We start from the raw sequence: 13,823 nt of genomic DNA on the forward strand, positions 1-13,823 counted from the left end.
GCGTCCCATGCCATCGGGGTTCTCCATGCCTCTCACCAGCGTCCAGACTTTTGCATGAGGTTCTAACTGGAGATTCTTTTTAATGATTAAAAAACATTTTTTTTAATGCTTATCTATTCTTGAGAGAGAGACAGAGCATGAGTGAGGGAGGGGCAGAGAGAGAGGGGGAGGACCATTATACTATGTGTACAGGTGATTTATTCCTTTTTTAAAAAAAATTGTTTTAACGCTTATTCATTTTTTTGAGAGAGAGAGAAAGGGGGGCGTACAAGGAGGGGCAGAGAGAGAGAGGGAGACACAGAATCCGAAGCAGGCTCCAGGCTCTGAGTTGTCATCCTGGAGCTCGACGCGGGGCTCGAACTCATGAACCATGAGATCATGACGTGAGCCAAAGTCGTATGCTTAACCGACTGAGCCACCCAGACGTCCACCCCACCCCCCCTCCTTTTTTTTGCCTAAAAATACAGTTAGAAATCATTAGTAGAGAAGGTATGGTCTCCTTTTCATCCCAGGAAGCCCAAGGAACTGTTTCTAACAAAGAACTCGTTGTTATGGAGGAATTATGTCTTCCTGCCCATCTCCTCCAGAGCTATTAGCTTCTGGATGGTTCTGGGTGTTGATGGTGGGGTGGCGTGGTATAACGGGAGAGATATGGCCACTGGCTGACATGTCTCACCGGGCATGTGGCTTCCCAGTCAATATCTCCAAGGGAAAAACAGGGATCATGTGGCCTGCTGGCGTGGAGGTTAGGAAAATTGGGGAAATGGGGACCAGAAGGTACCTGGCATGCGGTATGAGCTCGAAAGCTAATTATTTTTCATCCTCGCCATCTCCCCCCGGGACATACCTTTGTAGGCATTTTCTCAAAGAATCTCAAAGTCGGAAGGGAGCTGAGAAATGGGAATTCCTGGTCTGTGACCCCCCTCTGCCCCCCGCCCCTGGCCATAGTGACTTCTAACGATGAGAACGGGGCACGAATGGGGGTCGCCCTGCAAAACGTTGCCCCTGGTGCTCCAGCGGGGACCCCACCGCATTGCCGGTCTCCCATGGCCAAGCCCCGCGGGAAATCCAATGGGCAAGGCAGCCCCGTTCCACGCGGGGGGCAAATTTCCAGTGATTAGAGACCCTTGGAACCATTTAGGGACACCGTTTGCTCCTGGCTGGCTCTGAGTCTCGCACAGCTCTCTTCGTTTTGCTTCTGTTTTTCACTGTTTCCTCCGACTGTTCTTTCCCACGCAAAACAACACACACTCCTTCTGCATCTGCTGTCTGCTGTGTTTCCAACGGCAAATGTCTTTTTGTTCTTTCTTGCCGCTGGGGCCTGCTTTGAAGGGACCCGCAGGCCGCTTCCCGGGCAGGGGGCAGAGAGGCACCAGCTGCCTGCTTTGTGCACAGATGAAGGGTCGCGTCGGGGCAGACGGAGAGAGGGCGGACGGCAGCAATCAATCCTCGGTTACACAGAGCTCTCCACCTGCCGAGGAGCCCCCCGCCCCCACCCCGACTGTCCACTCTGCAGCTTACAGCTGGGGACCCAGGCCGCCTCCTACACTTTCCTCGAGGCCCCGCCGCCGGGGGTGGGCCCAGAGAGGGTGGGAGAGGGAGCTCTGGGCTTGACCTCTCTGAGCGTAACTATCTTGCAACCTTGATCCTGGTTTTCGAATTTTCTCTGCCTCTCTCCGTTCAGCCTGACGGGAGCAACGAGGCAGAATTCAGGCTGGACAGAAGTGAGTTCAAGTCTACTTTCTGGCTGTGCCACTTTGGGGAAGTCACTTAACCTCTCTGAAGCAGTTTTTCCCCATCTTTCCAATGAGCTTAATGGTCCCTGAGGATTCAGTGAGAGTGTGTGTGGTCAATTCTTATTATTTCTGGCAGCTATGTTCCATAAAGTCCACAAAATGTTGAACTGGTAAATACTGAATCATTGCCCCGAGGGGAAATATAGGGTTAGGTTCCTTGAGAATTCTGGCCACAACTTTTTCGCCAACTTATCAGTACAAAACCTTGTTTTACATTTGTCGCTTTCCAGAGACATCTTAGTTGATAGACATTGTAGATCCATAACATTGACCTCATGGCCTACCCAGGCCAGAACGAAGCCTATGCAACATACATATTTTCTGTGAGGTTCATCCCAAACCCTTGCATTTAGGAACACCGGATGGCACTTCAACATACACTTGAGAGCCATTTTAAACTGCAAAATCACCAACAAAATGTGCAAAAGTGCAAAAAATGTGGCAGTCAGTAGACTGTGCAAAGGTTGATGTGTGAGAGCTTGAAACGAGAGGGCAGAGCGTCCCCCCATCCGACGTCGGCTGGGAACCCGCGCGTCGGGTGACTCAAACTTTTGACCACTCCGGGCACAGGCAGGTCTGTGAATGACTACAAAAGTGCTGTAAGCCCTGATTCGGGGGTTTCAAATAAATTTTAGCAAGCAAGGAAAACTTGGAAATATAGATCAACTGAACCTGCGCATTCCCTGCTTAGAACTGTGGTCCCAGGTGACACCTGAGGCAGAAGTTGGTGGGGGGTGGGGGCAGGGAACTTTCCAGTTGCCTCCAATACCTATTCTCCCTTTCTTCCCTGGCGAATAAGACAACATTTTAGCTGGTCATGTGACACTCCCCCCAACCCCCCCACCTCTCACTTCCCAGCCTCCCTTAAAATAGTTATGGCCTGGTGACCAGGTTCAAACCAGTAAGAAATAAGCAGAAGTGTGTGGAACTTCTGGCAAGTCCCCTTAGGAGGCAGTGGTGTGTTCTTCCCTCCTGTTCCTCCTTCTTGTTGGCTAGGATGCTCAAGTGATGGCTGGAGCTCAAGCAGGCATCTTGGACCATGAGGTGGAAGTCAGGTGCCATGGCTGGCTGGGAAGGAGCTGGGATTCCTGGGATTGTGGAATGGCCAGACGATGCTCAACTGACCGGCCACACACAGAAATAAGCCACTCTCTTGTTCAAGCTTCTGTTACCTGTTTGTTGTTGCTGTTTGCTTGTTTGTTGTCATATACAGCCCAACCCAGTCCCAAACCTAATCCTAAGTGACACAGGAAAGTTATCCTGCCTCACCATTGGCCAGCTCTGTAACTTTACCGTGGTCCCTTCTCCTCTTTGTGCCTCAGTACGCCCGCAAAATGGCAGGGGAAGAAATTGGTAGAAATGAAACAAATTTCTCATTTTAAAACTCTCCAATTCTAATCAGTCTGAAATATATGCACGCATGGGGTCATTTTCCTAAGGTAGGTAGACGTGGAGACAGGGTTCTCATGGAGATGCCCCAGCAATTCTGCCCAGTGCCAGTCAGCAATGGAGAAGATGCTTAGTGAGCGTTTGATGAACAAATGACCAGACCCTGTTCCGGGAGGGAGTGCCAGCTTGTGGTTGCAAAGTCCCTAATAGGCTTTCCAATCAGTCAGACGAGTGGGAGCCTTGTCATGGCCAAAGGAAGCCACTATTGCTCATTTTTTTTTTAATGTTTTTTTTTTTTTTTTTTTTTGAGCGAGAGAAAGAGAGAGAGACAGACAGTGTTCTTTCAAGACTTGGTGCACACGTTTTGGAGAGGTAAGCTGGCTGCTATTTCTGCGGGGGACCGTGGGACCATCAGGAACGGGGTTTGAGGGTCGCTCTGCCTAGGAGATACAAAAGCGCTCCTTGTTTTTGTTTGTTTCTGTCTTTTTCTTTCTTTCTTCTTTTTTCAAACATATTTTATTTCTTTTCTAGGACAGGGGCTGTACCCTGCTGTCTCTCTGATTACCCACTGTACTATTTATACTCCAAGCCCAGAATCCTAGCAGAAAGGAGGGCAGCCTGACAACAGATCGCCTGAGATTTCGATTGATTCTTTCTGAGTTTGCAACACTGAGGTGGGATCCTGTTTTCAGAGCCCTCAGGTGCTCAGGGCAATGGGCATGCTGGCCGCTCCCTGAGCAGGGTCTGCTGTTGGGGAGGTCACTCAGCGTCGTGGAGGGTCCCTGGAATACTGGAGTCTCAAATTTCTCTCTCTTCTTCTTTTTTTGTTTATAGCTTATTTATTTATTTTTAAGGGAGAGAGAGTGCACACAAGCGGGGAAGGGGCAGAGAGAGGGGGGACAGAGGATCCAAAGCAGGCTCTGTGCTGTTAGCACAGAGCCCGATGTGGGGCTCAAACTCATGAACAGTGAGGTCATGACCTGAGCCGAAAGCAGACGCTCAACCGACTGAGCCACCCAGGCGCCCCAAAAGTTCTCTCTTTCTATGAATTAAAAACTAAGACAGATTTTTCAGACTTAGAGGCAGTTACCACCCATGGAAAAAAACCCAGGCATCTAGTACACAGGCAAGAAAGTACTAGAAGAGTGTGCTGGGTCCCAAAGCCCAGGAGAGAAGACGTGGAAGTTAGCCAGGTAATAGCTCCCAAGGGATCTGGTGTCTGTTTTTTTTTTTTTTTTTTAATGTTTATTTTTTGAGAGAGAGAGAGACAGAGCATGAGTGGGGGAGAGACAGAGAGAGGAGTCACAGAATCCGAAGCAGGCTCCAGGCTCTGAGCTGTCAGCACAGAGCCTGGCGTGGAGCTTGTGAGAGGCCTGAGAAAACTGAAACTTAAAAGCTTAAGTTACGGGAAACTGAAACCTAACCAAGCCTAACCAGCTTGTTCCGCTTCTGTACAATTGCTTGGCGTGCCCGTGTATTCCTGATCAATCATTGTTGCTTGGCACGCCCGTGTATTCCTGATCAATCATTGAGATGCCTGTACCCCCAGTTGTGGTCTGACCTAAAGGCAGGAACCAATCGAATACTGCGAAGCGTCCAACTTTAAACATCAACCAATCGCAGCTCTGTAACTGTGGAAAATCCCTGATTTCCCCATGCCTTGTTTGTACCTGTCTATAAAAGGGCTGTAAAAACCTCTCTCGGGGCCTCTTAGCATCACCGGCAACGGGGGTGCAGAGGTCCAGGTTCGAACCTGCCATAAATGACCCTTGCTGCTTAGCTTTGACTCTGGACTCTGGTGGTTTGTTTTTGGGGTCTCTTAGACTCTGGGCGTTTCACTTGAACCCACGAACCGCAGGATTATGACCTGAGCCGAAGTCGGACGCTTAACCGACTGAGCCACCCAGGCGCCCCTGGTGTCTGTTCACCCACTAAAGAAACTGAGGCCCAGAGACACTGAGTGTCCTGCTTAAGATCAAAGGTGTTCAGGATGACTCATCAACCAAAGGCATGACCTCTGGTACATGCAACAACACGAATTAGTCTCCAAATGGACATGCTGGGCGAAGGGGAAACCCAACCAAAAAGAATTCCTAGGCTCTGGGTCTGTCAGAGAGCCGTCTTGCTCAACCATAGACCCCAATACTTAAAACCAGAAATAGCCAAGATCGCTTTACTCATGCTCTAACTAAAGTCCGTTGTTCTTATCTCTTATCACACTTTCTTAAGGCGTTGACGTGTTTTGCAACGACGGGAATATTCTAGTCCAGATGCCAGAAAAGCCCTGATAGCAACAGAATGCCTGGAAGATCACACCCCACACGCCCCCTTCCCTGCCCACCATCCGGTGCCCCCGCCCGTGATCACGCCCTTTCTTCCTCCTCTCTCGCATGTACCCCCCTGAACCTCTGCCTAGAAAATGCTAAATGTCCCTCTTGCAGGCAGAGAGGTGGCTTGTTAAGGCTCGAGCCTGCCACCACCCCCAGCTGCCTGCACCTGAAGTAAATGTCTCCCTTTCTTGTCTCTTGAGTTACCGGCTTCTTTTGTGATGTCTTTCCAGCACTAGTGTTGGCAAAGCCAGCCAGGAGCTGTGCCCTTGATTCGTCCAGCCCCTTCGGGATGGCCGCGGCAGTGCGCCAGGACTTACCAGCCCATTTCCTCAGTTAGAGGCTGTGATCGATGGATTGGTAACGGTTCTATTTATTACAACTTTAGAAAATGCAAATTAGTCTCTGGGGACAAAGCAGATCACGGTTGTCTGGGCATGGGGAGGGGCGGTGAGACGGAGGAAGGCCACGTTCACGATCTTGATCATGGTGATGCTTTCCTGGGGATGGATAAGAACTTTTCAAATTATATTCTTTTTTAATTAAAAAAATTAAATAATGCTTAATGTTTAAAATAATGTTTAGTGTTTTTATTTTATATTTGGGAGAGAGAGAGAGAGACAGAGCATGAGCAGGGGAGGGGCAGAGAAAGAGAGGGAAACAGAATCCAAAGCAGGCTCCAGGCTCTGAGCTGTCAGTGCAGAGCCCGACGCGGGGCTCGAAGCCATGAACAGTGAGATCATGACCTGAGCCGAAGTCAGACACTCAACCGACTGAGCCACCCAGGCACTCCTCAAATTATATTCTTAAGTTTGTTTCATGTTTATTTATTTATTAGAGAGAGAAAGAACGTGCATGTGTGCCCACAAGCAGGGGAAGGCCAGAGAGAGAGAGAGAGAGGGAAAGAGAATCCCAAGCAGACTCTGCACTGTCAGCACAGAGCCTGATGTGGGGGTTGAACTCAAGAACCACGAGATCATGACCTGAGCCGAAATCAAGAGTTGGACACTCAACCGACTGAGCCACTCAGGTGCCCGTCTAATTATATTCTTTAAATGTGCAGTTTATTACATGTCAATCATATTTGAATAAAGCTGCTTACAAAAAACTCTGCCCCCACCCCCCCAAATCACATTCGGATGGCAGATCTAAAGTTTGATTTATCCAATCTCTTGACACTTAGGGCTTTCTGGCCAGGATGTCTTTCTCTTCTTAAGTCACTATATATTCATGTGCCACAAAGAATGGCAATTACCACAAAATTTAATGGCTTAAAACAGCATAAAATACCCATTTATCATCTCTGGGTTTCTAGGAGTCCGCGCATGGTTCAGCCGGGTCCTCTGCTCAGGGGTCTCTCGAGGCTGCAGTCGAGGGGCGGCCAGGGCTGGGGTCTCAGGTGAGGCTCGGGGTCCTAATCCAAGCTCCTGTGGCAGAATTCATTCCCGTGCTTCCTCCAGGCCAGCGGGAGAGTCTCTCTCTTCAAGATGCTTTAAAGGCACGCCCGGGGCACTCTCCCGTGTGATCAACCCAAAGTCAACATCTGCAAAATCCCATCACCTTTAGTCTTGAGATGCCACCTAATGGCAGGACTGAAATCCCATCATTTTTTCGGTTCCACCCACACTCAAAGGGAGGGGATGGACAAGGATCTGCACACAAGGGGGTAGGAATCTTGGGGGCCATCTGAGAGCCCTGCCTCCCTGTAATATCTCTGTCCAGCAATGCACAAGAAAACCAGTAAATAAGATGTACAGACAGGCTTCGGAGGGAAGGGCAGAGCAGCTTGGAGTCATGATCTAGTGGCCCCCTCAACCCCCTGCTGGTTTCCTACTTCCTTCTTGGTTCAGTGTTTTCATGAGCTATTGTATTAAAGAACACCCCCATCATTTGGGGGCCCCACTGCGCACAGCTGGCTTGGAGTAGCCCTTGGAACTCCCATTTAGACAGGAGATAAGAAGCCCGGGTGAGCAGGTCAGAGCTGGAACAGCACTGGAGATCATAATTCTGGGAACAACAGATATAAATGTCAAATTTTGAGGAAGCCAGGGATGTGGCTGGGGCTTTAAAATAAGGAGGCTTTTTAGCCACTCTGACTGGTGTGAGTTGGTATCTGAGTGTGGTTTTGATTTGTATTTCCCTGATGAGGAGTGACGTTGAGCATCTTTTCATGTGCCTGTTAGCTATCTGGATGTCTTCTTTAGAGAAGTGTCTATTTGTGTTTTCTGCCCATTTCTTCACTGGATTATTTGTTTCTCAGTGTGGAGTTTGGTGAGTTCTTTATAGATTTTGGATACTAGTCCTTTGTCTGATATCAGGAGACTATAGATGCTGCAGAGGATGTGGAGAAAAAGGAACCCTCTTGCACTGTTGGTGGGAATGCAAACTGGTACAGGCACTCTGGAAAACAGTGTGGAGGTTCCTCAAAAAAGTAAAAATAGATCTACCCTGTGACCCAGCAATAGCACTGCTAGGAATTTACCCAAGGGATTCAGGAGTGCTGATGCATAGGGGCACTTGCACCCCAATGTTTATAGCAGCACTTTCAACAATAGCCAAATTATGGAAAGAGCCTAAATTTCCATCAACTGATGAATGGATAAAGAAATTGTGGTTTATATACACAATGGAATACTACTTGGCAATGAGAAAGAATGAAATCTGGCCTTTTGTAGCAATGTGGCTGGAACTGGAGAGTGTTACGCTAAGTGAAATAAGTCATACAGAGAAAGACAGATACCATATGTTTTCACTCTTATGTGGATCGTGAGAAACTTAACAGAAGACTATGGGGGAGGGGAAGGGGGAAAAAAGTTAGAAAAAGAGAGATCCAAACCATAAGAGACTCTTAAAAACTGAGAATAAACTGAGGGTTGATGGGGAGTGGGGGGGGGGTGGGTGATGGGCACTGAGGAGGGCACCTGCTGGGATGAACACTGGGTGTTGTATGGAAACCAATTTGACATAAATTTCATTAAAAAAATAAAATAAAATAAGGAGCCTTGTGTTTGGAGCCAGAGGGATATAAGATCAAGGAGCTCTGTTTGGGGTCAAACAGGTGGAGAATAGGAGTGGGCAGGGGCTATGTGCTGACCTCAAGAAAATATATCTTACCCTGCCCTAGTTTCAATGTCGTTGAAATCCACATAACATAAAACTAATCTTTTAAAGTGTATAATCCAGGGGTGCCTGGGTGGCTCAGTTGGTTAAGCGTCCAACTTCAACTCAGGTCATGATCTCACGGTTCATGAGTTCGAGCCCCGCGTCGGGCTCTGTGCTGACAGCTCGGAGCCTGAAGCCTGCTTAGGATTCTGTGTCTCCTTCTCTCTCTGCCCCTGCCCTGCTCACACTCTGTCTCTGTCTCTATCTCTCAAAAAGTGAATAAACATTAAAAAAAAAAAAAAGTACATAATCCAGTGGCATTTAGTACATTCACAGTCTGCACGACCATCACTTCTTTCAAGTCCCCAAACATTTTCATCACCCCCGTATGCATTCTTGGGCTGCTGTGTCATGCTGGGACAGGGTGGGAATCCGCCCAAACTATGGGATGTGGGTCCACTCCCCCAGCGATGGGGAAGGCGCAGTCTGCATAACACTTTTGAATTGGATGCCACCTCAGGGTTTGAAAATGACAGTTTCAACTACCTTTTTGAGTAACTGATTTTAAAAAAGCCATCTGCCAGCCAAAGGCTGTGGACTTGTATAAATCCCTCCTGGGAGGACCATATTTACTTGGATTTAGAGACTCAGGTTATGAGAAAAGAAAAGAGAGAGCAACGGGAAGGACTTATGATCATATTCTTTGTTCCGTCTTTCATCCCAAGATGGTTTGAAGAAGCATCACCGTCACTCACGAGGATTCAGTAAAATTAAGAATATGCCTAGAGAAAGGCTGAGATTTCCTTCCCAAAGCCTCATCCAGAGCCTTATGTATGCCTGTCTCCTTTTGGTTAATCTGAGAAAATCCTCCTCTTACACAAGAGAAAATCCCTGGGCCCCATATATCAGAGCACTTGGAAGCTGAAGTTCAATGTCGGAGCCTGGCTTACAAAGCTGGTGCGGCTTACAGCGATGGCCGGCCAGTCCGCCATAGTCCAGACAGGCCCTGACCATGAGGGCCCATCAGTGCTAGTAGTACCCGTCTGCTAGATCTGCTAGACGAGCCGCCTGCTCCCTCAGCACCCCCATTGCCAAGAGCATCCCCCCACCCGCCCCATTATTGTCGGATGGCTTGCTGTAAGCTGGAGAGACATCAGAAAGCCTGGAGGTTTAGCAATTGTCAGGATCTTTCCTGTGTTGTGGAATATTACCAGTGCCACCACGCCCTTGCTCAAGAACTTTCAGTGGCTCCCTAGGTCACAACATGGTGGGCCCAAACTACTCTGTCTGGCTGTCAAGGGCTCTATTGGGATGTAAAGTTACTGCTTACAAAGGACCATCTTTTGAGGGCTGCTGAATATTCCTATCTCTGGGGTTTCACCCGCTCTGCTCCCCTTTAGAAGGATCCTCTGGACCCCACCACTCAGCTGGGAGCTAAGAAAAATGCTGTGCCCCTGACGTGGTTTGGTTATGAACCCCTCTCCCAGGGGCAGTGGCTTGCCTCCCCATCCCCGCCCCCGGCCAACATTCCTACTTTCTGCTGGTTTCCCAAGCCCTTCAGTCCCTCCTAGGTCCCAGAATCTCCCTAGATCTTCCAGGAGCTTCTGTTGACAGCAGCAGTGACAGAGGGACTCAGAAGGGACTGCTTCTATTTAAAGATAGCTGGGGGTGGGGGTGGGGGTGCTGCCTGGGTGGCTTAGTGAGTTTAGCATCCGAGTCTTGGTTTCTGCTCAGGTCAAGATCTTGCAATGTGTGGGTTCGAGCCCCATGTCAGGGTCTGCACTGAGAGCACGGACCCTGTTTGGGATTCTCTTTCCCTTTCTCTATGTCCTCCCCATCTCAAAATAAATAAATAAACTAAAAAAAAAAGATAGTGGTGGAGAGGGGACACGGTTATGAAGCGGGGTGGGGCAAAGCAAAATGAATGTGTCCGCAGAGATAGAATTAGAATTGAGAGTAGCTTTCCTTCCCCTCCCTTAAAATCAGAATAATGGTAATAATAACAATAAAGTTTAAAAAAAGAGGAAGTATATTTAGACACTGTATGCAAGTATAACTGGAAAATATCATGCAAAAGGCTTTTTTAAAGTATAAAAGGGTTTGTGTGGAGTCCAATCCATGGTTTGATGGATGGCCGTGACATTTCAAGGTTCATGGGCATAGATCTTGAACCAGGGAGCGGGGAGGGGGTGATGTTGCCTACCAGGAGACATTTGGCAGAGTCTGGAGATATTTCTGATTGTCCCAACCGGGGAAGGGTTTACGGGCATCTGGGGGTGGAGACCAGGGCTGTCACTCAGCGGCCTAATGCACAGGACGGCCCCCTTGACAGACAATGATTGGGTCCAAATGTCAATAGTGCAGAGGCTGAGAAATTTGCCCTCGAACCATGATTTCCGTGCTCACCTGGTCAACAGATGTCCCTGAGGCATTTTTAAGTAAGAAGCATCCCAACCTGGGCACAATGAACCAGAGATTCCAGGAATGGGTCCTGACCAAAGTTTCCAAATCTTCCAGAGGTGATGGGGTCCACACCCACGCTTCTCCTTGTCCGACGTGGGGTAGACCAAGCAGAAGGGCCTTGGCCCCGATGGGTGGTGGAGTCGGGGGCCAATTTCCTGCTTCCTGGTGCAGGCTATTCTGACTACCTGCGAAAGTCAGGGGGATGGTCACGCCCTCCCTCCCGCCACTGTCAGAAAACCCATGTGCACCACTTGGCAGAGAGGCCTGTCCTGGGTCGTGTCTGACGGAAGCCGAGGCCGAGACCAAGGATCTGCGGCACGTGTGATTGAGTGAGTGAGAGTCCTCGGAAGACACCACCAAGGAGTGAAGGAAACAGAAGAAACCAGGGGAAGAAACGGTATGAGGCTGGTTTCAGAAGGCTGGCTTTGGCTGGTCCTGCAGGGACCCCCAGAGCATGACTGGCCTCCCAGGGCCTGTCCCACCTTGGGACAAAGGAGAGCGGTTTGGAATCCCTGATACCTCCCCCATCAGTCACTGGGGGAATGGGGGATTCTGGGCAGGGCCAGTGGTGTGTTGTTGCCTGCTCCCATCAGTGGTTGAGACCAACTCTATGCATCTCTTCCCAGCTCCGAGTTCAGTGACATCACCTTGGTGGCTTGAAATCCACCCAGGGGGCCGGTTATATTTACACCCCAGGAATCGGCCAATGCTCCACTCAGGAACGTTTTTCTGTGAGCCGTTGTCCCAGAACACCACTTCGGGGAGGGCAGGGCAACTCCTGGGTGGTGGCTTCAACCACCCAAGGCCAAATGCCAGAGAAGGGTCCAGAAGGTTCCAGAAGGAACAGAAGGTTCCTAACCTTCTGTCAGACGCAGTCCCTGCGGGAGTGCCAGGAGGGGCAAAGCCTAACCGGAAACTGCATCCCAGCTGCTTGGGCTTCCAGAGACACGCGTGCATGCCCCACACCCCTGCCCCAGACGTTTCAGTGAAGGCCAATCTGCCTTTATCAAGTGACTCAGCTGCCCTGTTGGGAGGCAAATGTACATCTTTCTAAGTCAGGGATTGTGATTTTGAGCGAACATTGGCTCCCGCTCCCAAAGTGGAGCTGTATCCCAGCAAAAGGTGATGCCATCTGCCGAGAGCAGAGAGCCGCAGGGAAGGAAGAGCCCTTCAGAGTCTGGACAGCCTCCCTTTCACAGGACCCTTGGCTGCACCAGCCTGCTCCTTGCCCCCAGCCCTGACCTCCTGGACACAGTCCACCTGCACCCGGCTTGGGTCAGAGCAAGGGTTCTGAGAGCATTTCTTCCTCTCCCCAGGGCGCTGACCTCCCTTTCAGAGTGTGGTTCAGTTCAGAGCGCGGTTTAGGACCACGCTCTGCACCCAAAGACGGGCTGTGATGATGAGGACAGAAAATGCTGTGGCTGGAAGGTTCTCCAGCTCAGCCTCTTTGAGCACTTTTTATGGGGAGGAACCTGGGACATGAGCCGCCGTCAGCTACCTGCCCCGGTGAAGGGGTTTCTCCCTGGCGATGCAGAAAAGAGCAGGGTGAAGGGTAGAAACGTCAGAGCCCCTGGGTTTGCCGTGTTCTCACCGACTAGTGAGGGTCTCTCAGCAGCACACAGTGCCGCTCTGCACGCAAAGCCAGATGTAGACAGCGGGGACTGGAGGGACGGGAAGAGAAGCTGTGTGCCACTTCATGCCCATGGGGATGGCTATACGCAAAAAGACAGGCAATAACAAGTGTCGTCAAGGACGTGGAGAAATTGGAACCCTGGTACGTCGCTGGGGGGATGGAAAGTGGTGCAGTCACTTCGGAGAACAGGCAGGTCCTCAAAAAGTTAAAGAGTTACCATGTGACCCACCATTGCACCTCCATGTGTACACCCCAAAGAATCGAAAACATTTGTTCACTAAAAAACCCCTAAACCCCACCTGTGCACATGAGTGTTCACAGCAGCATTATCCACGGTACCCAAAGAGGGAAGCAATCCTAACGTCTGTCCCCCGATGAATGGATGAGCCAAGGGCCAAGTAGCCCCCTGGTGGAATATTATCCAGCCACGAAAAAGGAGCACCCAGGGGCGCCTGCGTGGCTCAGTTGGTCAAGCATCTGACTTCAGCTCAGGTCATGATCTCATGGCTCATGAGTTCAAGCCCCGCATCGGGCTCTGTGCTGACAGCTCGGAGCCTGGAGCCCGCTTCGGATTCTGTGTCTCCCTCTCTCTGTCTCTGCCCCTCCCCACTCACACTCTGTCTCTCTCTCCTTCAAAATAAATAAACATTAAAAAATCAAAAAAAAAAGAAAGAAAGAAAAGGGAGCACTGATACGAACCCATGCCACAACAGGGGTGACCCTCGAAAACAGGATGCTGAGCGACAGAAGCCAGATACCAGAGGCCACATTTGCATGATTCCATTACATGAAACGTCCAGAATGGGCTAATCCACAGACACGGGAAGCAGATGAGTGGTTCCAGGGGTGAGGGAGGGCAAATGGGAGTGGCTGCTCATAGGTATGGGGCTTCTTTCTGTGTGATGGAATGTTCCAGAATTAGAGAGTAGTAACCCCTGTACCACATTGCAAGTGCACTCAAACCACTGACTGTCCACTTCAAAGGGGGACTGGATGGTATGTCCTATCTCGATTTCTGTGTTTTTTTAAATGTATTTATTTAGTTAGTTAATGTTTATTTATTTTTGAGAGAGAGCGAAAGACGTACGCCAACGGGAGACGGGCAGAAAGAGA

The sequence above is a fragment of the Puma concolor genome, chromosome C1, assembly GCF_028749965.1.
Source record: "Puma concolor isolate L17-30 chromosome C1, mPumCon1.1.hap2, whole genome shotgun sequence".
Lineage (NCBI taxonomy): Eukaryota > Metazoa > Chordata > Mammalia > Carnivora > Felidae > Puma > Puma concolor.